Below are 25,940 nucleotides of genomic sequence, written 5' to 3' on the forward strand. Positions count from 1 at the left end.
CAAGAGATAGCACAGCTACAACACACACCACATAGACTATGCAACAACACAGACACAGGCTAGAGCTGCCCTGCCTAGCACACCCTCACCTTCTGCCATGTACACCCACCGCCTCTGCCTCTCACACAGCACTCATCCAGAAGAGCCCTCCACACTACACTCACGCACACAGAGTCAAGACACACCAACACCCCTGGCCTCTCAACTTAGCTTCTACAGTGCTCTGGGTCACCATCTGTCTTCAAGACACATCCTCAATGGCAGCTGCATCCTCTGATCTTCCTCCGGTCACCTCATTCGCCATCATCTGCGAAACCAGAGCACAAGCAGTCACCCCCAGGCCAGGCAGCTCCAGCCTCATCCACAAAAATACCCTTCACAAAGTGCCATGGGCACTCCGCTTACCTGCACTGTGTCAATTCCAAACTCCAACACTGTGGCTGGGGGGAGCCCACAGCACCTGGAAAGAACAAAACAAAATTACTCCTCTGCCAGGCAGTGCTCACCAGCCCTACAACACCCAACACCAATCCACTCACCTGACATGCTCAGCCATGCCTGGAAAAGGCCCACACGGTACCTGAAAAAGCAGAGCAAAAGACATCACCAACAGGCAGCCCAACACCACCCACCGCACAATAAACCTCTGACCCGACAAGCTCCCCCTCTCATCTGCTCAGGCTCTTGTCAGCACTCAACTTCTCCTCTCCACAACTTCCAGCAAAACCTGCAAACACAAACAGAAAGCAAGCGCTCAGATCATGCCTGCAAAACCACAGCCCACCCACATCAAGCATTTGCTCCCACACCTTCACCTGCTCTGCTCACCCATCCCGAACACCATGCTACGGGTCGCCAGGCCGAGGCCTGCCACCCACCTGTAAAACCAAAACAGTGGTGGGCAACACAGACAGCGCCAACGAGACAACAGCCCTACCCTAGGCTCTACTTCCACTATCGGACTGACACTCACCTTGCTGTGCTCCTCCTGCATGCAAGCAACCTACTCTCCACATTGCTCCACACCTATAAGCACAAAGCAAAAATTAACCAGAGAACCGCTGACCGCAACACTCCGCTTCCAGCAACAAATCTCTAGCTCACCTTCCTAGGGGCGTGACCCTTTCTTCCTCCATCTCCCTCGGGCCCGCTGGGAATGCTGCACCACATCTACAAAAACAACAACATAAGGTGCACGCAGAAGCTGACCAATCACCATTCCAGTTCATCACTGCCACACTCTGCATGCTACCATTGCTAACACCCACAAGCACGGCAGCTCCAGCCCCACACAGACAGACATACACACAAATATCAGACACAAACATGGAGGAGAGCCCTACGCAAAAAGAACTATTCCCACGCATAAGACGCTGCCGGCCAGAAAGCCCTACAACGCCACAACCATGCGGCTCTGATGCTCTGGACAAGACCAGAAGAGAGTCAAACGCCACCGCCCGTGATGGAAAGGGGCTGGCAAAGTCGGGAATATTGATGCAGAAGAGGCCGGCAAGAAAGACCTGAGTTCATGACAACGCAGGGAAGAAAACCCTGAAAGAACGTGAGAAACACACGGAAGAAGAATGGCCGACAAGATCTCAAAGATGGCCGCAAAGATGACCGGCAACAAATGGCTACGATGCAAAGCCAGTGCGACAGACTACCGCTTTTACTTGACTGCACAGAAAGAGACATGATCCATTAGCACAAAGCTGATGAGTCAGGCCAAGCAAAAGACAACGGATGCCTACCGCATTAGTACTGCGCAGCGTGGACTGTGCTCCTTGAGCACAAAGGAGCAGAGCAGCGTCAAGACCCGAGCAAAAGATAGCACAGCTACAACACACACCACATAGACTACGCAACAACACAGACAGGCTGGAGCTGCCCTGCCTAGCACACCCTCACCTTCTGCCATGCACACCCACTGTCTCTGCCTCACAGCACTCATCCGGAAGAGCCCATACTGTGCTATGTCAGCGCACGCACAGCCGAGACACACCAACACCCGTGGCCCCTCAACTTAGCTTCTGCAGTGCTCTGGGTCACCAGACATCCTCAACAGGCATCCTCAATGGCAGCCGCATCCTCTCTGATCTTCCTCCGGTCACCTCGTTTGCCATCATCGCCTGCCAACCCAGAGCGCGAGCGGTCACCCCCGGGCCGGTCGGCTCCAGTCTTGTCCGCAAGAGTGCCCTCCGTCAAAGCCCCACGGGCGCTCCGCTCGCCTGCGCCGTGCCAATTCTAAACTCCGAAATTGAGGCTGGAGGGACACCCACAGCACCTGGAAAACCAAAACAAAGTTTCTATGCTGCCAGGCAGCACTGACCGGCCCTAGAACAACTAAAACACCATTCTGATCGCCCATTCTACCTCACCTGAAATCCTCAACCATTCCTGCAAAAGGCCCACACGCTACCTGAAAAAGCAAAGCATACAGCCCCAGAAGCCAGGGTAGGGGTCAGAAGCAGAGCCACAAAAGAGCACGTGGCAGTGGGTTCAGGGGCACGGACGGAACAGAGGAGTTGGCAGGCAAGACTGCCAATGGTTTCCTCATGGTCCAGAGGAGTCCAACAGTTTCTTCCCTCTCAGCGCCGAGGCTTGGGCAGGAAAAGAGATGAGCTCATTAGTTGTGTGTAGGATAGTTTCTGAGCCTTTGGGGCACATGTGCTTACAGTTGGGTTTAGTGTCCAATGATGTGACTTCTTTTCTCATCATACTGCACTTGCAGGGTGGGAGGACGCTTCCTTCCCTCTTCAGATAAAGTCGGGACTCTTCTGCAAGTCTACATACCACAAAAATCCCACATGGTTTCTCCCTGAACAGGGCTGACAATATTTCTGAGGAGCAGCAAAACATCCAGCAAGCGAGCCAGAAACCAGACTAGCTGATGAGAGCGATACCTCACACACATCCCAATTACTAGAAATGCTACAAAAACAAACAAACAAATAAAAACACATACACACACCCCTCTAGGGTGTAAATGTAGGAGGAAATGTTTTCCCAGGACCTCTGCTGTCTCCTCTTGTCTGCAGTCCAGGAGAGGAACAACAATTCCTCAAGTGTGATCCTCTTGAAAGAGTCCAGTGGTGAAGCTCCATCCCTTCCACGGTAAACACAGAAACACCAGAAAACAATACTGACAGGTAACAGAAGATACAACTGGAGACTCAGAAGCCCTCTTCCACCCCTGAACACCCCACACCGAGATACTGACCCAAGAAAAAAACTGTCTGCCATAAGCAGCTTTCTGGCATGCTCACAGCTCCAGCTTGAGCCATTCCCTTGCTCTTACATCAAGGAACAACCTTTGCTTCTCCAAACACAGCAATAAATCTTCCTGAGTAGCTTTACTTCCTCAAATGCTGTTATTTGCCAAGGCAATTCCAGACCACTGCTCCCATAGGAGAACAAAAGCGGAATGAACTCCCTGGCCCGAGACCCTGGCTTTATGTAACACTAATCCCACCCACTGACCCACCCACAAGCCCTTGGAAGGGGAGGGGCAAACCACCGGCAGCCATAAATACACAGGGCTAGGCAGAAGCAAGGCTTTTTCTTCCGCTCGGTATCTAGAAAGGAGAGCACAGAAAGGATAAACAGACCTCTTTGATGAAACGGACCATCTACTTGGTTACTGAGACTTCATGTACTCTATCCATAATATCAGGAGGTATGTTCTCTTTTTACCCTAACTACACTAGCCTTTGCATTAAAAACTAGAAATCACTTCTGCTTATGCTTAGGAAGAAAGCTCCAACATTCCACATAACCTATAAAGGGCACACTATACCACACTCCTGTGATTGGTTCAGGCCTGCAGATAGTACAGCTGTTCTAGCAGGGCAGCATTTCCTGTAGGGTGAAGCAAGTTGTCAAAATAAACTCCTGGAACATGTGTGCTTCTGTAATGTGAGTACTTCCAAAGAGAGATGTTTCCTATATAGTACCTAGAGTAATTAGAAAAAGGGGTCAGTGGGCAGAATGGGTAGATCTCCAGGGGAACACGAGCTCTGTTTCTCTAGATGAATGAGACACACAAGGAGACAAGAGGGGTGCTAAGAGGACTGGAGAACCAACACGGGGCTCTAGGGCACAAAAAAGGCTTCCAAAAGAGGTTCTGAAATCACTAGAGGGGTCCTACAAGGTCTAAAGGGCCAAAACAGAGCTTGGGAACAAAAGGAAGGCTGAAAGAATAGTCCAAAGTAAAAGAAAGGGGTTCCTCAGAGCTATACAGGACAAACAGAGATCTATGCAAAACAACAAAGTTCTAAAGAGGAATCCAGAACAGATTAGACATCTCTTATAGAAACTAGAGAAGAACTAAAAGAAACCAGAAGAGAACAACCAAGGTCTCCCAAAGGGTCCAGAGGAAAACAGGGTGCTCAGGCAGCTGAACAATGAAAAGAGCACTCTAGGGCATAAAAAAGGCTGCAGGAAGAGTTCTGAGAACACTGCAGAAATCCTAAAGGAGCTAGAGAGCCAAAAGACAACTCTAGGAAACAAGAAAGGCCAAAAGAGCAGTCCAGAACATGCTAGAGGGGTCCTAGGGGGACCAGATAGGCAAAAAGTAAAAACAGGGGAGCAAGGAAGACCTGCGGAGGTGGTCTGAGGGGACAAGAGAGGTTGTGCAGGGTGTGGAGGGCCAGAAGGCAGCTCTGGGGCACAACCAAGGTCTCCGGTCGGGTTCTGGGGGAACAAGAGGGGTCCTAAGGGGTCTAGAGGGCCAAGAGAGAGCTCGGGGACAGAAGGAAGCTGAAAGAGCAGTCCAGAACGCACTAGGGGTGTGCTAAGCGCTCTACATGGCCAAAACATGACTCTGGGGAACAAGGAAGACATCTGGAGGGCTTCTGAGGAGACTAGAGGGTTACGAAGGGGGCTGGGGGGGGCCAGCGGACAGCTCTGGGGCACAACAAGCACCCCACGAGGGGTTCTGAGCAGACCAGAGGGCTTCTAAGGAGATTACACGGCCAAGAAATAAAAACAGGGCAACAAGAAAGACCTCCGGAGGTGCTCTGAGGAGACAGGAGAGGTCCGATGGAATGCAAATGGCCAAAAGAAGGCTCCGAGGCACAACAAAGATGTCAGGAGGGGTTCTGAGTGGACTAGATGGGTCCTCAGGGGTCTGGGGGGCCACAAGACAGCTTTGGGGCATGACAGAAGCCTTTAGAAGGGTTTCTAAGGGGACTAGAGTGGTGCTAGAGGGGTCTAGAGGGACAATGGAGGTCTGTGGGTGTAAACTGAAAGGCCAAAGGAGGGGGCCAAAGCAGAACAGAGGGCTGCTAAAGGGACTGGATGGCCAACAGAGGGCTCCAGAGCATGAAGAAGGGCTCCAGAGGGATCCTTGTAATCCTGCACGATCTAGAGAGAAACAAAGACTTCTTAAGGGACAAGAGAACAAATGCAGTGCCCTGGAGCACACCTAAAGGCAAGTGGATAGGTCCTGAGGGAACTAGGGAGCAAATATGAGAGTGCTGGGGAGACAACAGGCAAAACTGAAGATTCTGGGGCATTAACTCACCCGCCATAATCTTCCTGCTTGGACCCTGTCTCTTACCTCTGAGAGCTTGGCCTTTGCTTTTATTCTACAGGCAGCTGTCAGCTGTTGCATAGTCTTGGCAGACAAGTTGAGGACCACTGCCCAGGCAGTCGTGACCCGCAACACCACATGCTCAGAACAGTTCTCAGGAAGTCATGCAGATTCATAACCTGAAGAGCAAAAGCAAATATCTCTTAAGCACAGTTTTCATTTCATCATAGGAGTAATTTTTCCCTCTCTTCTCCACTGTACTGCATCTAACAACGCACCTTCCTCATCACCATTTTCCCCTGCTACTTCTACTCTTCTCCGTTGCCCCTGTTGCATCTCAGTTGCATCTTAGTCCTCTAAAGCACCTGTTTCTCATCCACATGTACTTTCATTTCCGGTCACCGATTACCCTTCCTGTTTGTCCTATAGCAGGCAGCCGAGACACCCTGGCCTGGTGTTTAGACACACATCCCTTTTCGTCTGGCCAGCAGCTGAGACAGAGCAGAGGGCAGCAAGAAGGGTGGCTCTGAACACAGTAGACCTGGGTACCAAGCAACACAGAAGCAGCAGCAAGGCATCAAAGAGATCGCATCTTTGCAAAGAAAATACTTATAGTTCCAGGTCCTTAGAGGCAACTGGGGATTCTCTGTATGCATGCCCAGGCCTCCTACAGGCTCTTTCCGCACAGTTAAAGGTACCTGAATGCAATGACCTTGGGAGGCAGGGACACAGTGTCCCTGGGGCTGCTGTGAGGTACCTGTGGCTGTTCCAGGGTCTCTCAGGCTGTTCTAGGCTCCTTGGACAGAAACAGTGCTGATCACGTTTCCTTGAGGACTTTCTCTTGTGCTGCATAACAGGACAGCTCTGCACCGAGCCCTCCCAGCATCGCTGCTCCTCATAGCTGATGCCTAACTGGCCCCAATCCTGAGCAAAGCTATGACTACCAGGGGCCTGCACAGACCCTCACACTTCCCCTTGTCCTCCCCATTGCCAAGAGGAACAGCCTCAGCCCCTGGGGACAACCCTGCCTGGTCACACCAGAGAGGGAAAACACTTCCCGCCCTGTACCAGGGAAAAACAGGGAATTTCCACTGACCCCAGTGACCTACGGGGACTCTCACGTGAGCAACTCATGTCCAGACATAGTGGGCCGCTGCTGCAGGGCAGAGAAGGCACAGGCACCTGGAAGTACAGCTGCTGGCCTGCCACAGAGCACAATGCGAAAGACTGCTGGGAACTCTGCTGACAGAGAACTGCACCTCCTGCCACCTCGGGAGGCACAACAGTCTCCCAGAAGGCCAATATGGGAAGACTACACCTCCCGGCATGCCCTGCAGACTAAAACGGCTGCCGGGAAACCACTGCCAGAAAACTATATCTCCCAGCATGCCCTGCAGACTAAAACGGCTGCCGGGAAACCACTGCCAGAAAACTATATCTCCCAGCATGTCCTGCAGACTAAAACGGCTGCCGGGAAACCACTGCCAGAAAACTATATCTCCCAGCATGCCGTGCAGACTAAAATGGCCGCCCGGAAGCCCCGTGCAGGAAGACTACTGCTCCCGGCATGCCGCGCAAAAAAAAATGGCCGCCCGGAAGCCCAGTGCCGGAAGACTACCGCTCCCGGCATGCCGCGCCAAACAACATGGTCGTCCGGAAGCCCAGTGCCGGAAGACTACCGCTCCCGGCATGCCGCGCCAAACAACATGGTCGCCCGGAAGCCCAGTGACGGAAGACTACCGCTCCCGGCATGCCGCGCCAAACAACATGGTCGCCCGGAAGCCCAGTGCCGGAAGACTACCGCTCCCGGCATGCCGCGCCAAACAACATGGTCGCCCGGAAGCCCAGTGACGGAAGACTACCGCTCCCGGCATGCCGCGCAAAGCAACATGGCCGCCCGGAAACCCAGTGCCGGAAGACTACTGCTCCCGGCATGCCGCGCAAAAAAAAAATGGCCGCCCGGAAGCCCAGTGCCGGAAGACTACTGCTCCCGCCATGCAGCGGCAAACAACATGGCCGCCGGGAAGCCCAGTGCCGCAAGACTACTGCTCCCGGCATGCCGGGAGGGGTGCAGCGCTCCGTGAGGTTTGACCCTCTGGCGATTCCGTTCCGTCCCGCCCCTATCCCCCCCCGCCCTCGGGACCCGGATTCCGCCGCAAAGCCAGGAGCGGCCCCGCGATCCCCAACACCGATCCCGGACTCCCCCTACACCGCCGCGACTGGCCCCGGGTCAGCTCCGACACTGCCACCACAGCCCCGGCGCTCCCCCTTCCTCCTCCCCGCCGGCACCACCACAGCCCCGGCGCTCCCCCTTCCTCCTCCCCGCCGGCACCACCACAGCCCCGGCACTCCCCCTTCCTCCTCCCCGCCGGCACCACCACAGCCCCGGCACTCCCCCTTCCCCCCCCGCCCCCCGGCACCACCATAGCCCGGCGCACCCCCTTCCCCCCCGCCCCCCGGCACCACCATAGCCCCGGCGCACCCCCTTCCTCCCCACTCTCCATGGCCCCAGTGCACCGCTCTTCCCCACCACGTCCTCGGCCGGCCCCCACTGCCCCGGTGCACCGCCATCCCCGGCCCCGGTGGAGTTTCTCCCGGCCCGGTGCGCCCTAGTTGTGCCGCGTTGCCCGGGACGCTCCCGTCCGCTGGGACCCCCAGCACGTGGGGGAGCCGCAGCCCCGAACGCGGACACTCTCATCCTGCTCACCTCCTCTGCGGTGCAGCCACCATGCTGGTCCCAGCAGACAGTGCTCAGCAGCAGCTACTTTTTGCCAAACCAGCCCCAGCACAGGCTTCCCCCAACTGCAGCCCCTGCCCCAGTGCATGCCTACTGTTGCCATCAGCCCCACCTGGGGCTCATCCCACCCCCCTGCCCCCACCTGGGGCTCATCCCAGCCCTAGGGCCCACAGCTGCAGCCCATCAGGAACTGGGGAGGGGGAATGGCCATCAGCCCCATCACAGACAGCTGGGGCTCCCAGGGCAGCAGAGGCACCCCCACTCCTGAGAGCAGGTTGCAGAAAGCTGAAGGGAGACCCCTGGGGTGGACAGAGAGGAAAAGGGAGTATTCAGGGGACAAGAGAACAAATCCAGATCTGTGGGTGCAACAAAAGTAAAAAAAAGGCAATGACAGAGTAAACAGAGTGACTCTGGGGGCACCAAAAGGCAAAGGGAGGGCCCTGGGGCACACCAAGAAGCACCCAGAAAACTCTGGGACAGGGGAGGAAGCTAAACAGAGAACTTTGTGGCATGCTACAAAGCAAACACAGGGCCCCGGGGCACACCAAAATGCACAGAGGGGGCTTGGGGGCAACCCAAAATGTGAATTGAGGGGTCCTGAGGGCATCAGAGGGCAAACCAAAATACAAATGAAGGGCCTTGGTGCACACAAAAGGGGCCATAAGGCACATCACAGGGCTCAATGTGGCTGATGGGACAGTGCCTGCAGGCTCCCCCCATCCTCATGGAAACTGTCTCCCAGCTCCAGGCGCACAGGCCCCATCCCCAGACACACAAGGGACATGGCGAAGTGCTGAAAGCAAATCTGGGAGCAGCCTGGGGGCCTCACGCAGCCCTGGAGGGGCCCTGGCTGCTCCCAGGATGATGAGAAATGCCACCGACAGCACCCCAAGGTCCAGGCAATGCAAGGGAAATTCCCCACAGCCCTGCAAACAGCACTGGGTTCCCTGAATACTGCAGGGATGCCAAAGTACAAGGGACTTGCAGACCAGCTCCCAGCACCAGACACAATGTGTAACCTCCTCCCCTGGGCATCATCTTCAGGCAAAGCGACAGCGGGAAACACAGACATGAGTGCAAAGAATAAAGCAACTGTTTATTGTTTTACTGCACAGAAACAACACCTGGGCGCAAGTCTGCCATGCTTCCCCTTATCCTGTGACACCTGAAGAGTCATGACCGCACCAGCGTTCATCCGTCCATTGGAGAAGGGTCAGCTCCTGCTGCTGCCCTTGACGTGGCAGGTGTCTGAGTAGCCAACAGCCTACCCCCTCTGCTTTTTCCTTCAAGGATAGGATCCGGCTCTGAGAGTTGAGAGGAAAATGCCTGATCTCGCCTGCCTGTGCTTCTGCCCTACCCCAGACTAGAGCCCTGCAGGACACTTTCACAGCGCTCAGCTCACCCATCACATCACCAGTCTCGGTGTGATGGGCCTGCGCCGCATGAAACCCAGACCTCAGGTCAGCGCACAGAGCTGAACGCTGGGTACAGGGGAAGGTTACAAACCCCCAAGAAGGGTTTGCAGCCTGCTGCTTAGGCTTCAGGGCTTAGAGTTTATTATCCAAGGATTTAGCCCTTTTCGGCTATCAGCAAGCTGTAAACCCTGCACCCTAAGTGACAAACTGCAAATCTTGGAATCCAAATGGTTGCCAAGGCTTTAAAATTTATGGATGAAGTTGGATTTTAAATTCTGCGCCCTGATCACTAAATGAGCAAACTGTAAACTCTGACTGATAAAGACTGAGCCCCACAAAATAAAGTAATACACCATAACCCCTGAGTGACAGACCCTCAACAACAAACTAAGCAATAAACCTTAAGTGAAAAACTTCAAACCCTCAGCTTTAAGCAAGAAACACCAAAGCATCCATGAGCATGAGAACAGTACAGAGAAGCCAAGGGGTTTTGCCCACAGCTTAAGAAGTTTCCCCTTCATTTAGAAGGAAGACACGCACCAGAATCATGTTATAGTTGCTGTTTATAGGCCTGGTTTTAACCATCATTCAAACGCGAGCATGTGCAAGAATCACGCCACAGGACTGCACTAAGCTGCACTTCCACTGAACCTACCTGAAACACCACAAGCACGAATTCATCTCTGTTACAGACAATTAATATTTTTGGTCCTCTCAGCTCCATGGGCAAACATCCACAGCCAATGACACCAGTAACCACTGAGGGTAAAATCACCTTCCACCTCCCAGCCCTGCTCACATACAGTGCAGCCCCAGGACTTAGCTGTGTCCATGCTGCAAGTCAGAGCTCGTCCTCCATGGATGGCCACAGATCTCCACAGAGCTCCCAGCTGTGACAATGCTCATTTGACTGCCGAACTATGCTTCAGCCACCTGCAAAGCGGCCAGAATGGTTACTGAGCCGCCAGGCATCTGCACAGCCCTCCTAGAACTACTCCCTAGTCTAAGGCCCGGAATTGTTTCCGCAATTATGACTGACCCTCTGTGCTGCTTCAGTCACCCTCTCTGGCTCTGTTTCATCACAGGGATGTCACAGCAAACACCATGTACAATCAGGCTCGGTCAGTCACCTGGCCACCTCCAGCCTTCAGTAGATGATCCTCCTCAGGAAAACTGCCGCTCACAGACACCCTCAGAAAGCACTGTCCAGCCAAGGCAGGATAAAAACTAAGGCCTCCAAAAACTCCAAACTCTGGAGAGACTGAGCTGATGGGAAACTGACTCTGGCTGGGACAGTGCCAGGAGGAGGATTTTGCTTCACTTGCTCAGGCTGCCTAGCGGACAACACAAGCGGCCCAAGTCAGACAGACCCTGCTGGAAAGCCCTATGACACGACAGCGTGCCAGAAAGCAGAGTCGAGCGCAGGCTCCTGGAAGAGGAGCAGAGCAAGGCTGACGTAGGGAAGACACCAGCTTGCATAAAGGCAGACCTGGCAGAAAAGCGGGCTTGATGCCAGTGCCGCGATCACGACTCGGGCTGCACCGCACAGCAGCCCCGTCTGCGTGCAGGCGGCCAAGACGCAGGAACCGCAGGCTGTGCCGACAAGTGGCACAGACGACCGCAGCAGCTCCAGAGCGCCCTGCCACGAGCACCTGTCCTAACACCCGAGTACTCGGAGCCTCTGCTGCTCTCTGCCTCCGTGACACCTTCCTTCCCCGGGAGCCTCTTCGCTGTCCACCGCATCCCCCACCGCATCCCTGGCCCACTAGTGCTCCCCCACTGCACATCCACAGCCCTGTGCCTCTGCACACAGAGTCACTGCGGAGGGGTCTCACATGACCTGAACCAGGCAGATCGGTGGGACCCTCTGGGCACTGCTGATCATCTCTGCTGAGTGCCAACCGCCTCTTGGCGCCTGCCACACCAGACAAAACACAAAGGAACAACAGACCTTCAGCTGGACGCAGGGCCAGGGAGCAGAACAGAAGAAAGGAGGGAACAGAGCACTTGGCAGATGGATGGAGAAAGAAAGAGAAGGAGAGACACCCGGCTCCAGGGTCAGGGCACTGCACAAAGGAACAGACGGAGAGGCATCGAGGGCCACACAGAGGGATGGAGGGCTGCACAGAGGACCGGGGAGCAGAAGAGGGAAAAAGAGAGAGACGGAGGTGGACAGAAGAAGAAAGAGAGGAAAGAAGGAAAGGGGAGGCAGACAGAGGGACAGGCAGAAAAAGAGAAGGGGGGAGAAGCAGACAGAGGAACAGGGGCTGCATGAGAGGGACAGGGAGCTGGTCACAGCTTCAGTACCCACGGCACCTAGTTTTTCCACGCTCTCCAGTCTTCCTCGCTCTTTCCCGTCTTGTGCGAAAACCCTCCCAGACCCCTTCTGTACTCACACGCTTCCTTAAAACAGTATCGCCGAAATCAACCAAACGGGCTGAGCTGCTCCTCTTCCGCTTGCTGGCCCTCAGAACGTCAGCCTGCAAATGAATCAGACCACCAAGGTCACCGGCAGAGTCTCCTTTTGGAGCTCCCCCCCCCCCCAAAAAAAAAAAAGCTTTAACGACCATCCCCTAACCTGGGGAAATGCAGGTCCTCCCTTCAGCACTGTAACAGTTTTTATTCCGGGGTCCCAAGTCGCTGTTACGACACTAAGCGGCAAAGCAAGGCAAAGGCAGCTGGGGTCACAGCTTACCCAACCAGCCACGAAAATTCTTATTTGAGGCCTCGCTGCTTCTTCCAGGTAAACACACCAAAATAAAGCTCCCAACAGGCAGCTGAGGCTTCACGCAGGCCTTGGGGCCCTGCTAGCAACAGCAATGCCGTAGCCACTGGACTACCAGGCGCTATTCCCCCCCTCCCCTGCTGGTCCGTGAATTGCAGCTTATCACTCACGAGTCCGGTAAGGATGCCGCCGACCCTCCTACGGCCGAGGGCTCCTCCTCAGGACCGGGCAGAGAACCTTTCTGCCGGCATTTGGAGTCTCCTGGCCGCTCTTGACACCTGATAACTTGCAAAGGGCTGAGGGCGGGAGCCTGTAGTTCTTCATGGCAGCATACAGTCGTTCCCCGATGTTCTGAATGCCTAGCATTAACACCATTTATAAATACAAAAATACTACCGCTATAGGGCATAAAGCCAAGCTAAAATTTCCGCAGCCAAAGAAAACCTCTTCGTGCCTGACAGAACGAGCCATGTGCATCGGCGCCTACAGCTCAAGGCTAGCGACCCCTCCCGGGCGACGTTCTTCTGGCAGGCTGCGGAGCTGAACTCCTCCGTCTTGCCTAAGAGTCTCTGCCGCGACATGACGCAACTTTGCCAGCCAGCGCTTCTCAATGGGGGCATAGTAAAATCCATCGCCCTACAAAAGCATAGAGCAAAGCAAAGCAATGCAAAAAAAAAAAAAAAGAAAAGAAAAAAATGAAAAATTCAAAGCTCTGCAGAAAATCATAGGAACCCAAAGTTGTTTCTAAGCACAAAAGCGGATCTAATACACACACAAGCAAAGTAAACGAGAATACGCAAGCCACAAATACCGCTTCCCCCAACCCCTCTTCTGGAAGTTATGATGACAGTCGGGCTTGCTGTGAAGGGGAAGTTAGACTAAGTAGCCGCTAGAGATTAATCTTTCAGAAACCTTCCACGTCCACGTTTTTGGCACAACCATGCTCTGTCAATTCAGACACGCACAAGAAGATCCGCCGTTTGCACAGTAACCCCCCCACCCCGCACGTTAGGATTAGTGTCCCCTGTGCCACTTGGATAGATGATACTCCGCTGTCTATTTGCTTCCCTGACATTAGCTACTACAGAGGGAATTGAGCAGATGGGATTGCCTCGGTGCTCTCAAAGGGAAAAGTCTCAAAGACAGTTACAGACCAGACTGCTGCTAAACAGTCTTTCTCGCAGCTGGAGAATTTCGGTTGTGGCCCCAAAGGGGATGTGAGGATTAATTAACCCGGGGGTGCGCTAACCAAGCCTTCCTGAAAGCGATCTCTTAATTTTACAGTTCAGACACTTCTGTCTCTCTGTCTCTTCAGAGACTCTGGCCACTTGACCGCCATTCCCCCAGGATAATAGTTTGCTGTCTTGTAGGTCTTAAAGCACGATGCCTCGTATACACATAAAGTCACACGCGCAGAAATATACGTACGTAGCATACTTTTCGTAATGCGTACAGACCTTCAGACCTTATATGTTGGTGATCTATTATTCCGATCACTATTAATGGTGCTCTTTCCTCACCAGGAGGAACGGGCTTTCCCTTTTTGGGCGATGGAGACAGCTCTCAGTTGGTTCCGTTTGACTTCATTACTTCAGCTTGCTAACGTTCTTCTGGTCTCTTCAACTTCAGCCATGGCAATCAATCTAAAAATTAAATATGACATCTTTCCCTTTCTACATATGCACGTACAATAACAAAACAAAACAGAAACAACCAAAGCAAAACTAAGGCAGATACAGCAAACAACATCCACGGGGTGGGAACGGGTTACTTAGTCCTCAGTGCTGCCTTCGGGAGGCCGAAATAACTAGCAGTCATTATCAAGAGTTACCCTAGTTACCCATGCCAGAACACCTCCTACTGCAGCAGGTTCTGCGGCTATCAAGGGTCCCCTAAACTGCATTTTTGCTTCCTTGTTTCATCCCATCCCTTCGGTATTAATCACCAAAAAACTGCTTGTCCAGCTTTTCTCTTCGTCAGCATTTGCTACTATTGGTTCCATCTCTGTAGCAAAGAGAGAACCTTGCATTTTATGTGCCGTGAAACACTTAGATTTATACATGTTCTTTTTCTCTTCACTGTGTTCTTTTCTTTTCTCTTTCCTTTTCCTTAAAGGAAAGGTCTTAATACAGCACCTTGCGTCATACTTTACAGGGTAAACAGTTTGGAAACATGACGTACAGCAATTCGGGCTAGGTTATTAGACAGGCAGGCACATCACCTAATACTTACCTACGCCATCTTCCACGAAACCTGATTTTTATTCTGCTTCAGTATTATCATTCCTGTTCAGTATCCTTTCTCAAACCCTCGTATACACACGCTTAACTGACAAGCCTCTCAGTCCTTAGCTACGTGGAAGAATGATAGCACTTGATTTGCCCGTCGCTGCTTCACACCTATTACCTTTTTGATATAGCTCCTAAATTCCTCTTCCGCTTGGATGCTGGCCTCACAGGTGATGACCAAAATCAACAACTGGATCACTAGGTCTAGCTGCTTCTCTTCAAGATGTCCCCCTTCGGTGGACTACCCTGCCAAAAAAAACAAGACGACTGACGAGGCCGTGAGGGTATCAGATCTTTGGACCGCTTCTCCAAGGCTTTCCAGGCGATTGACATAACCTGCTTCTCTTCACGTTACTCAAAGCCACGTTCATCTATTACCTAAGACTAAACTGTTTCTATTTTAAGAGGGGACTGCTGTTTGTTGAAACTTTACACACAGTCCATAACCCGCTACGCATCATCTCTAGCCCCTTAGGCTTTCACAACACTTTCGGTAATTAAAGGTGGGAATTAAGAGCACCCATTGTCCTGTGGGCTGGAGTAAGTCATTTCTCCTGCTCTGAGGAGGTGCCTAAAAGCCATGCTGTTTTCTGTAGCATCCTTGGGGCTTCCCATAGCCCACCAGCATTCTCTTACGCTTTTCCCAAGCCTTGTCCTTTTTTAAGGTTATCCCTCAGCCTACAATGTTATGTTAATGTTCTCCTTAAGCATTGCGCCCAGCACGATTATCCCAGACCAGCCACATTAACAGACTCCTCTTGCACGCACAGAGGGTTCTAAGAGGTGGCTCAGAAGAAAAGAGAGAAAAGCCTGTTTGTCATCTGCGCACCCATCCGTCAGCATTCTTCACCAAGAAGTGCGGTAGATTCCATTTTCTCTAAAGTGGGACTGAGTAAAGGGGAAGACACAGATCACCCCCCATATTTATTACAACACCTCCCTGCTGTGGGCACTGGGTCTGGGAGTGGTTTTAGCATTGTTTGGGGCTTTGGGACATCAGGCTGCTGTGCCACTGCTGCAGACATCCAGACCCCTGTGCAGCATACGAGTGCCTGGGGAGCCGTCAGAGGCAACGGAGGACCCAGCACCACATACTGCACTGGGGAAGCCCATGGCTTTGGGCCAGCTGGACAGGAGGGAGCAGGGCTCAGCGGGGCTTTCAATCAGTCAGTGCCCACGTTGGCTGGCACCCACACTCTGTGCCTGGGGGTGGGGGAGGCCTCCAGGTGCCTGGGAGTGTCATTCTTCTATCCATCTTCTCGCTTGCCTAGACACAAGTCTCAAGCAAATAACCTGGGGCTGCACTAATCGTACCTGACGCAAACTGACCTTCAACCTGCTTGGTCCAGAGGTTTTAAACCTCCTCGCAACTTACCAGCACTCTCGGGCGTGCCTGCTGCAACAGGAGCCGTCCTCCCGCGGACACCGTGCCACAAGCCCGCTCCAGGGCCTGCCTGCCTCCCTGCTCCACTGGGCCGCATCCGCAGGGGCGAGCGCATGCCCTGGCCCGTGCTGGGGAGGAACCGGCACCCTAAAGGCGACACACGGAACAGTGAAAATCCGACCTGCGCTCCAGCAGACGCTGCCCCACGCGGCGTGGAGCCGGGCCCCAGCCCCCCCCCCCCGCCCCGCCCCGCACCGCCGCCTCCACGCACCGACGGCCGCAGCAGGCAGGACACAGCCCGCCGCCACCCACTCGCCTCACCGGGGCCCCCAGATCCTCGACTCCAGACGACCTCGGCCCTCACCCGCCGCCGCCGCCACCGAGCGAAAACGCCCACCCTGCTCGCCGCCATGCTGCTCGTCACCGCCACGCATGCGCCGGCTGCCAACGGACCACCGCCGCAGCGGCAGCCCGGCGCTCCAGCACCGCGCATGCGCCGGCTACGGCCCGGCGCGAGCGGGAGGGGCGGGGGGAGTGGGAGGGAGGCGAGACCCGCAACGGCGCCCTCACGTGCTCGCGGCGCGGCACTGCAGCTGGCCGGCTCACGCGTGCGAACCGCAGCCTGCCGTGGCCCCGCGGCGCTCCGACCGAGCAGCGAGCGCCCCGAGGCTGCTCTGCCCCTGCCCCTGCCCGAGAGAGCGGCAGAGATCAGCGAGAAGGCTCTGGTGCTGCCCCAGTGAGAGGGCACCACAGAGCAGCTCCGAGACGGCACTGCCCGTCCCCGCGACACCAGGAAGCACCGATAAGGAACAGTGCTCTGTGCTACCGGTCTACGAGCACCGGGGAGGGGCTACGAGCACGGCCCATTTGCTTACCCGTTGCCGAAACGGCGGAAAGTAGCGGCGAACACGGCGACCGGCACGACGCGTGTGCGCGCCGGCCAGCTGCAGTATTCTTTGTACGCGGGGGAGGGCAGTGGTGGCTGCAGTACTGGCGTGTGGACAGCCGAAGGCAGCAGTGAGCACGGGAAAAAACAGTGCGCATGCGTGCGCCTTACGGGTGCAATACTGCCTACTGGACACGCGAGGGCAGCAGTGCGCGCGCGTGTGCCAGAAAACTATACCTCCCAGCATGCCGTGCAGACTAAAAGGACTGCCCGGAAGCCCAGTGCCGGAAGACTACTACTCCCGCCATGCCGCGCAAAGCAACATGGCCGCCCGGAAGCCCAGTGCCGGAAGACTACTACTCCCGCCATGCCGCGCAAAGCAACATGGCCGCCCGGAAGCCCAGTGCCGGAAGACTACTACTCCCGCCATGCCGCGCAAAGCAACATGGCCGCCCGGAAGCCCAGTGCCGGAAGACTACTGCTCCCGCCATACCGCGCAAAGCAACATGGCCGCCCGGAAGCCCAGTGCCGGAAGACTACTGCTCCCGCCATGCCGCGCAAAGCAACATGGCCGCCCGGAAGCCCAGTGCCGGAAGACTACTGCTCCCGCCATGCCGCGCAAAGCAACATGGCCGCCCGGAAGCCCAGTGCCGGAAGACTGCTGCTCCCGGCATGCCGAGGGGGGTGTGTACAGCGCTTCGTGAGGTTTGACCCTCTGGCGATTCCGTTCCGACCCGCCCCTATTCCCCTCCTCGGGACCCGCATACCCCTGCAAAGCCGGGAGCGCGGCCCCGCGATCCCCAGCACCGGCCCTGGACTCCCACGACACCGCCGCGACTGGCCCCGGCTCAGCTCCGACACTGCCTCTGCCCCCCCACCACCGCAATCCTCCCCAGGGATTCTCTTGAGATCCCTCCTCCCCCTCCCCGACACGCTCCCGGTCTGACCCAAGACCACCCCCCCCCGGCTCCTCCGACCGCGCAATAAACCCCACCACAGTCCCGGCGCACCCCCTTCCTCTCTCCCTCCCTCCCCCCCCCGGCACCAACACAGCCCCGGCGCTCCCCCTTCCTACCCCCCCGCCCCACCACAGCCCCAGCGCACCCCCTTCCGACCCCCCCCCCCCGGCACTACCAAAGCCCTGGCGTACACCCTCCCTCCCCACTCTCCATGGCCCCAGTGCACCGCTCTTCCCCACCACGTCCTCGGCCGGCCCCCACTGCCCCGGTGCACCCTGGTTGTGCCGCATTGCCCGGGACGCTCCCGTGCGCCGGGACCCCCCGGCACGTGGGGCACCCGCAGCCCCGAGCGCAGACACCCTCGCCCTGCTCACCTCCTCCGCGGTGCAGCCGCCGTGCCGGTCCCAGCGGGCGGTGCTCGGCGGCAGCTCCATTGTCCCGGACTGGCCCCCAGCACAGGCTTCCCCCAACTGCAGCCCCAACCCTGGTGCGTACCCACTGTTGCCATCAGCCCCACCTGGGGCTCATCCTGCCCCCCAGCCCCACCTGGGGCTCGTCCCAGCCCTAGGGCTCACAGCTGCAGCCCATCAGGAACTGGGGAGGGGGAATGGCTATCAGCCCCATCACGGACAGCTGGGGCTCCCAGGGCAGCAGAGGCACCCCCACTCCTGAGAGCAGGCTGCTGAAAGCTGAAGGGAGACCCCTGGGGTGTACAGGAAAAGGGAGTATTCAGGGGACAAGAGAACAAATCCAGAGCTGTGGGTGCAACAAAAGTAAAAAAAAGGCAATGACAGAGCAAACAGAGTGACTCTGGGGGCACCAAAAGGCAAAGGGAGGGCCCTGGGGCACACCAAGAAGCACCCAGAAAACTCTGGGACAGGGGAGAAAGCTAAACAGAGAACTTTGTGGCATGCTGCAAAGCAAACACAGGGCCCTGGGGCACACCAAAAGGCACACAGGGGGCTTGGGGGCAACCCAAAATGTGAATTGGGGGCTCCTGAGGGCGTCAGAGGGCAAACACAGGGTTCTGGGGCAAACCAAAATACAAATGAAGGGCCTTGGTGCACACAAAAGGGGCCATAAGGCACATCACAGGGCTCAATGTGGCTGATGGAACGGTGCCTGCAGGCTCCCCCCATCCTCATGGAAACTCTGTCTCCCAGCTCCAGGCGCACAGGCCTCATCCCCAGACACACAAGGGACATGGCGAAGTGCTGAAAGCAAATCCGGAAGCAGCCTGGGGACCTCACGCAGCCCTGGAGGGGCCCTGGCTGCCCCCAGGATGATGAGAAATGCCACCGACAGCACCCCAAGGTCCAGGCAGTGCAAGGGAAATTCCCCACAGCCCTGCAAACAGCACTGGGTTCCCTGAATACTGCAGGGATGCCAAAGTACAAGGGACTTGCAGACCAGCTCCCAGCACCAGACACAATGCGTAACCTCCTCCCCTGGGCATCATCTTCAGGCAAAGCAACAGCAGGAAACACAGACATGAGTGCAAAGAATAAAGCAACTGTTTATTGTTTTACTGCACAGAAACAACACCTGGGCATGAGTCTGCCATGCTTCCCCTTATCCTGTGTCACCCGGAGAGTCATGACCACACCAGCGTTCATCCATCCGTCGGGGAAGGGTCAGCTCCTGCTGCTGCCCCTGACATGGCAGGTTTCTGAGTAGTCAACAACCTACCCCCTCTGCTTTTTCCTTCAGGGATAGGATCCAGCTCTGAGAGTCGAGAGGAAAATACCTGATCTCGCCTGCCTGTGCTTCTGCCCTACCCCAGACTAGAGCCCTGCAGGACACTTTCACAGCGCTCAGCTCACCCATTGCATCGCATCACCAGGCTCGGTGCGATGGGCCTGCGCTGCATGAAACCCAGACCTCAGGTCAGCGCACAGAGCTGAACGCTGGGTACAGGGGAAGGTTACAAACCCCCAAGAAGGGTTTGCAGCCTGCTGCTTAGGCTTCAGGGCTTACAGTTTATTATCCAAGGATTTAGCCCTTTTTGTTTATCAGCAAGCTGTAAACCCTGCACCCTAAGTGACAAACTGCAAATCTTGGAATCCAAATGGTTGCCAAAGCTTTAGAATTTATGGATGAGGTTGGATTTTAAATTCTGCACCCTGATCACTAAATGAGCAAACTGTAAACTCTGACTGATAAAGACTGAGCCCCACAAAATGAAGTAATACACCATAACCCCCGAGTGACAGACCCTCAACAACAAACTAAACAATAAACCTTAAGTGAAAAACTTCAAACCCTCAGCTTTAAGCAAGAAACACCAAAGCATCCATGAGCATGAGAACAGTACAGAGAAGCCATGGGGTTTTGCCCAGAGTTTAAGAAGTGTCCCCTTCATTTAGAAGGGCAGCAGAACAGGAAGACATGCACCAGAATCATGTTACAGTTGCTGTTTATAGGCTCGGTTTTAGCCACCGTTCAAATGCGAGCATGTGCAAGAATCGTGCCACTGGATTGTACTAAGCTGCACTTCTACTGAACCTACCTGAAACACTGCAAGCACTAATTCATCATCTCTGTTACAGACAATTAATATTTTTGGTCCTCTCAGCTCCATGGGCAAACAGCCACAGCCAATGACACCAGTAACCACCTAGGGCAAAACCAGCTTCCACCTCCCAGCCCTGCTCACATACAGTGCAGCCCCAGGACTTAGCTGAGTCCACGCTGCAAGTCAGAGCTCATCCTCCATGGATGACCGCAGATCTCCACAGGGCTCCCAGCTGTGACAATGCTCATTTGACTGCTGGACTATGCTTCAGCCACCTGCAGAGCGGCCAGAACGGTTACTGAGAGGCCAGGCAACTGCACAGCCCTCCTAGAACTACTCCCTAGTCCAAGGCCTGTAATTGTTTCCGCAATTATGACTGATGCTCTGTGCTGTTTCAGTCACCTTCTCTGGCTCCATTTCATCACAGGGATGTCACAGCAGCCCTCACGTACAGTCAGGCTCGGTCAGTCACCTGGCCACCTCCAGCCTTCGGTAGATGATCCTCCTCAGGGAAACTGTGCCGCTGACAGACACTCTCAGAAAACACTGTCCAGCCAAGGCAGGATAAAAACTAAGGCCTCCAAAAACTCCAAACTCTGGAGAGACTGAGCTGATGGGAAACGGACTCTGGCCGGGACAGTGCCAGGAGGAGGATTTTGCTTCACTCGCTCAGGCTGCCTAGTGGACAACACAAGCGGCCCAAGTCAGACAGACCCTGCTGGAAAGCCCTATGACACGACAGTGTGCCAGAAAGCAGAGTCAAGCACAGGCTCCTGGAAGAGCAGCAGAGCAAGGCTGATGTAGGGAAGACACCAGCTTGCGTAAAGGCAGACCCGACAGAAAAGCGAGCTCGATGCCAACGCCGCAACCATGACTCGAGCTGCACCGCGCGGCAGCCCCGTCTGCTCACAGGCGGCCAAGACACAGTAACCGCAGACTGCGCTGACGAGTAGGACAGACAACAGCAGCAGCTCCAGAGCGCCCTACCATGAGCGCCTGTCCTAACACCTGAGTACTCGGAGCCTCTGCTGCCCCTCTGCCTCCATGACACCTTCCTTCCCCGGGAGCCTCTTCACTGTCTGCTACATCCCCCACAGCATCTCCGGCCCATTAGTGCCCCCCCCCCCCCCTGCACATCCACAGCCCTCTGCACACAGAGTCACTGCAGAGGTGTCTGACATGACCCGAGCCAGGCAGATCGATGGGACCCACTGGTCGCTGCTGGCACCGGACCGAGTGACAGGGAAAGAAAGAGAAGGATGGTGAGCTGGACAGAGGGACGGAGCAGAACCAGATGGATCCAGTCAGCCCGGAAAAGCTCTCGCCACGCTCCAACCCACTCGCCTCCCAAGCACGCAGAGCCACTGCAGAGGTGTCTGACGTGACCTGAACCAGGCAGATCGATGGGACCCTCTGGGTGCTGCTGATCATCTCTGCTGAGCGCCAGCCACCTCTTGGCGCCTGCCACGCCAGACAAAACACAAAGGAATGACAGACCTTCAGCTGGGCACAGGGACAGGGAGCAGAACAGAAGAAAAGAGGGATAGAGAGCTTGGCAGACGGATGGAGAAAGAAAGAGAAGGAGAGGGACCTGGCCCCAGGGTTAAGGATGCTGGACAAAGGAATAGGCAGAGAGGGCCAGAGGGCCAGAGAGAGGACTGGGGAGCAGAAGAGGTAAAAAAAAAAAGAGGGACACGGAGTTGGACAGAAGAATAGAGGAAAGGAGGGAAAGGGAGGCAGACAGAGGGACAGGCAGCAAAAGAGAAGAGGGGAGAACCAGAGAGAGGAATGGGGACTGGAAGAGAGGGGCAGGGAGCTGGTCAGGGTGATGGGAAGAGAATGAGAAGGTTGAAGAGCCGGCCAGAAAGGTGGAGAGAGAAAAAGAGGGAGGGAAAGTCAGACAGAGAGATGGGATAGAGCAGCGGAAAAGAGGGATAGGGAGGCAAATAGATGGATGGGGAGCTGAACAGAAGGACGGAAATAGAAAGAGAAGGCTGGAGAGGAGGACAGGCGTGAGCGCGCCTGTGAACTCCGTGCGCGCGCCTTACGGGTGCAGTACTGCTTTTCGGCACTCGAGGGCAGCAGTGAGTACGGCAGAATGCAGTGCGCATGCGCGTGGTCCGTGTGCGGTACTGTACCGAACTGTCATGACTCAAGGGCAGCCGTGAGCGGTTCGGCCTCAATGCGCATGCGCATGTGCAGTACGGGGGTGTCACCACCCGGGGGCCGCAGCGAGGACTGCGCCCCGGTGCGCATGCGCGACCCCGCTGGCGGCGGTGGCAGGGTCTCCCGTGCCGACCGGGGCTCCGCGCATGCCCGATCCATCCATCTGTGCTTCCCCGACCCTTTGGTACCTCCCCGCTGGGCTCCTCTGTCCTGCAGAAGGAGACGATGGTGGGGACCTCACGCACCCCCCCATGTCCTGGAGGCGGTGGCAGCACCAAGCACAGCCATGACGAGGGGGGCCGGCAGCTCCCGGGCCCAGCACCCCGGGAAGGCCTGGGGCGCCCTGGGTGAGCAAGCGGAGCAGGCTGTGGGGGGTGGCACATCTGACCGTTGCCTGCAGTCAGTGCCCAGGGGAAGGTCCCCAGCCAGGGCTTGCCTGGTGCTCATAGTTTTATAGCAAGCGTGCTTACAGCTGCTTCTGTCTGGTTAGGGAAAAGAGCATCATGTCCCTTGTTCCAGCTCTGCTCCTGACTCCTTTCTGGTAACTCCCATTGCAGTCTGCTGCTACCAGAAAAGTTATGGATACACTGCTATTAAAAAATAAAAATAAAAATGCAACCCTCTTACTCAGGACTGATGGGAAGGACCCTTTATTTCATACAAAGCTTTAAAGTTTTAACCTTTCTTCTGTCAGCTTGCTGTTTCCCCAATTACAGTGCCTGTATAACGATCCTGGGTGCACTGTACACAAACTGGCCTTAAATCCTGTCCCATCCAGTCATTTTTAAGGCTCAGATACTTTGCTCTCACATCTCTTCTTCTGTAGCTCTGTCCACAACAGCACAGTCCATGTATGATAACACCTTTTCTATATTCTTGCAGGCAACTGTCCCAACACTTCACTGGCAACGACCATGTGTTAGTGCAGGTACATTGTGAAGCCCTCACCCAACTGGAGGAAAGGTATATTGTTTGTCTCTGTGTATGAAAGCCAATCTGTAAGTTGCTTTTTTTCTTTAGTAAGGGGAATGGCAAAGAAACAGTTAGCTCTGTAATTGACAGCCACTTGTTATCATCTTGTCACTTACCAACACCCTTGGGCACATGAGGTACATAGGAGCTATCCACCCTGGGACACCACACAAAAATCCTGCTCAAGGGCTAGCCTGCCTCCCCACGCTTCCGGGCCATGTGCATCTACGTGAGTGAGGGTGCACACACAAGCTTTCTTTGGGGAGGAACCTCAGCCCTAAGGGCAAAATTAAAACAAAAAACAGGGAAAGTCAAATATGCATTCCAGGCAGACCCTACCCTGTGCACTCGCAGTGCAGAGTACTGCCAGGCCCCTGAAACCTCCCACCCTTTTTCCCCCCCACATCCCTGCCTTGAGTTGGGCAGGAGAAACACAGACACCCACAGCCGCCAAAGGGATGCCCTCAGCACAAGGTGGTCCTGGCCCCTACCTGCCAAGGGCAACGAGAAACTCATCGCCGGCACACAGCCCTACAGTGCGCCTGACTCTGATCCCACTGCTTCACTCCTGATTCATGACTAGGAGTGGACCAGCTTCTCTAGGGACACAAATATCCATTTAAATAATGGTGACAGTCTGGCACTTGTTCCCCGTGAGCAGCTGTGTTTCTGTGCTCTGGCATCACCCAACTCGCTGGAGCAGCAAAGGACAAAAGATGAGTATTTTTAACCTACAAACATTTCAGCACATAAGAATGCAATGCTGTGATGGCATATCTTACTTTACAAGCTTATTTCTAAACGTGACACAAAATAAACTCTAAGCACTGCTGTAATTCTGGATTTGAAATGCACATGCATCATTACTGTAAAGGCCAAAGTGACAATTTCTTATGCAAAGACACAAATTCCAAACCCTGCTACTTATTAAGTGCCACCGCAGCTTTGAGTCTAAGGAAGGGAACAGACATACCCCATTTTGATACAAGTCTTTGCAAATGTGACAGGAACAAGCACAGACTGGACCAGCAGCCACCAGCACTGGCAAATCCAAAATGCTAGTTTACAAATCTGTTACACATGTGCGTATGCAAAAAAAAAGCACATTGCCCACCACTGAGAGAGAGAGAGACTCTCAGTGACGTGCCCAGGGAGTGCAGTGATTGCCTCCTGCGATGACCAGATATTTTGTCTGGAGAGGAGAGAAAGAATAAGTATGTCCCAGGGTGCAACAACAGTGACTCCAGAAGACTTCCTGTGCTAATGGCAACAGCTCAGATACCCTTCCCAGCCATGAGGTCTACATTCCCCGAGATGAAGAAGTAGCTGCATGTAACCTGAGTGCTCAGTTGGTCCCCAAAGAACTGGGGAATTTACTAGAGATGCCAGCACATGCCCAGAGTCCCTGGAAAAGCCCAAAAGACAAAAAAAATAGGGCTCCACAGGCCCGATGGTAGCTCTGGGGGCCCTTCGGAAAAGTCCCAGAAACAATGGGTGTGGGTCCTGGAGACCCCCGCAAGGATACATGGAATCAATGGACCCAGCATCCAGCGTGACGGGACCATCCATCTCCTATAGGAGATCCCAGTAATGACACTGATAAGCTGTTGTGCTCATCCTCAGCTAGCGCAACATTCTTCAGTTAGTCCTAACAGGGTATCTGGTATTGCTTTAACAGGTATTGTCCATCCTGAGACATACTGTACAAAATCAGTCCCTATTTCTGCTGTCAAAGTTGTTTGAATTGATCACTTTCATACAGCAGTACAATCAACATGCAGATTTCCAAAGCACCTTATATTTCTCAGTGATCTTCATTAGCAACCACCTGTAGTGCTGAAGAGAGAGAGGATAATGATGGGAGTTGCACTGCGGGAGGGGGGAAGCACGTGCCTACTCTGCGTCACAGCATTAGAACACATGACTAAGGCAGCATTTACAGGCTACTTTCACAGTGACTCCCCTCAAAAGTTTCTTCCTCTCCTTTAGTTCCTGCACTCGAAGATAGAGCTCTATGCCAGTGTCACAATCAAATATCTGACTGAGAAATCTGCCATTCCAAAGTACTAAGAAATCTACCAATAAATGAAGTTACTGTTTAAGCCTTTTACAATTTGACCACTGCAGTTATTCCAGCTCTTGGAGAACTTTTATGTTGAAATTAAAAACATCAAGAGAGGTCTAAAAAAATACACAACTGCAAAACAGCTTTAAAACAAAAAAAGTCACATGATTCTGGAAGTGGCGGAAACAAGTTTCTACTTTGTCCCCCTAATACAAATTAGGAACTGCGATTCTTAAATATTTAAAGCATTGAAAACAGAATTGAACTATTATCAATGAACAGAAAAAAAAAGACA

The 25,940-nt window shown here is 54.5% G+C and overlaps 3 long non-coding RNA genes across 5 annotated transcripts; all 3 read right to left on the bottom strand.

Annotated features, from left to right (window-relative positions):
- Positions 1–262: 262 nt before the first annotated feature.
- Positions 263–660, bottom strand: LOC136992876 (uncharacterized). The gene is made up of 3 exons (XR_010885316.1): positions 540–660; positions 406–460; positions 263–307 (listed from the first exon to the last, which is right to left on the bottom strand). It is a non-coding gene; the product is annotated as an uncharacterized lncRNA (long non-coding RNA).
- Positions 661–827: 167 nt separating this feature from the next.
- LOC136992833 (uncharacterized) lies at positions 828–1,184 on the bottom strand. Its single transcript, XR_010885262.1, has 3 exons — positions 1,105–1,184; positions 974–1,026; positions 828–878 (listed from the first exon to the last, which is right to left on the bottom strand). It is a non-coding gene; the product is annotated as an uncharacterized lncRNA (long non-coding RNA).
- An 11,554-nt stretch (positions 1,185–12,738) lies between these two features.
- Positions 12,739–15,101, bottom strand: LOC136992875 (uncharacterized). Of its 3 annotated transcripts, none has more exons than XR_010885315.1 (3): positions 14,817–15,101; positions 13,868–14,053; positions 12,739–12,769 (listed from the first exon to the last, which is right to left on the bottom strand). It is a non-coding gene; the product is annotated as an uncharacterized lncRNA (long non-coding RNA). The 3 variants fall into 3 exon arrangements; XR_010885314.1 differs by lacking the exon at positions 12,739–12,769 and adding an exon at positions 12,956–13,046; XR_010885313.1 differs by lacking the exon at positions 12,739–12,769 and having other exon boundaries at positions 13,832–14,053.
- Positions 15,102–25,940: the final 10,839 nt, after the last annotated feature.

Source organism: Apteryx mantelli, chromosome 10 (assembly GCF_036417845.1).
Source record: "Apteryx mantelli isolate bAptMan1 chromosome 10, bAptMan1.hap1, whole genome shotgun sequence".
Lineage (NCBI taxonomy): Eukaryota > Metazoa > Chordata > Aves > Apterygiformes > Apterygidae > Apteryx > Apteryx mantelli.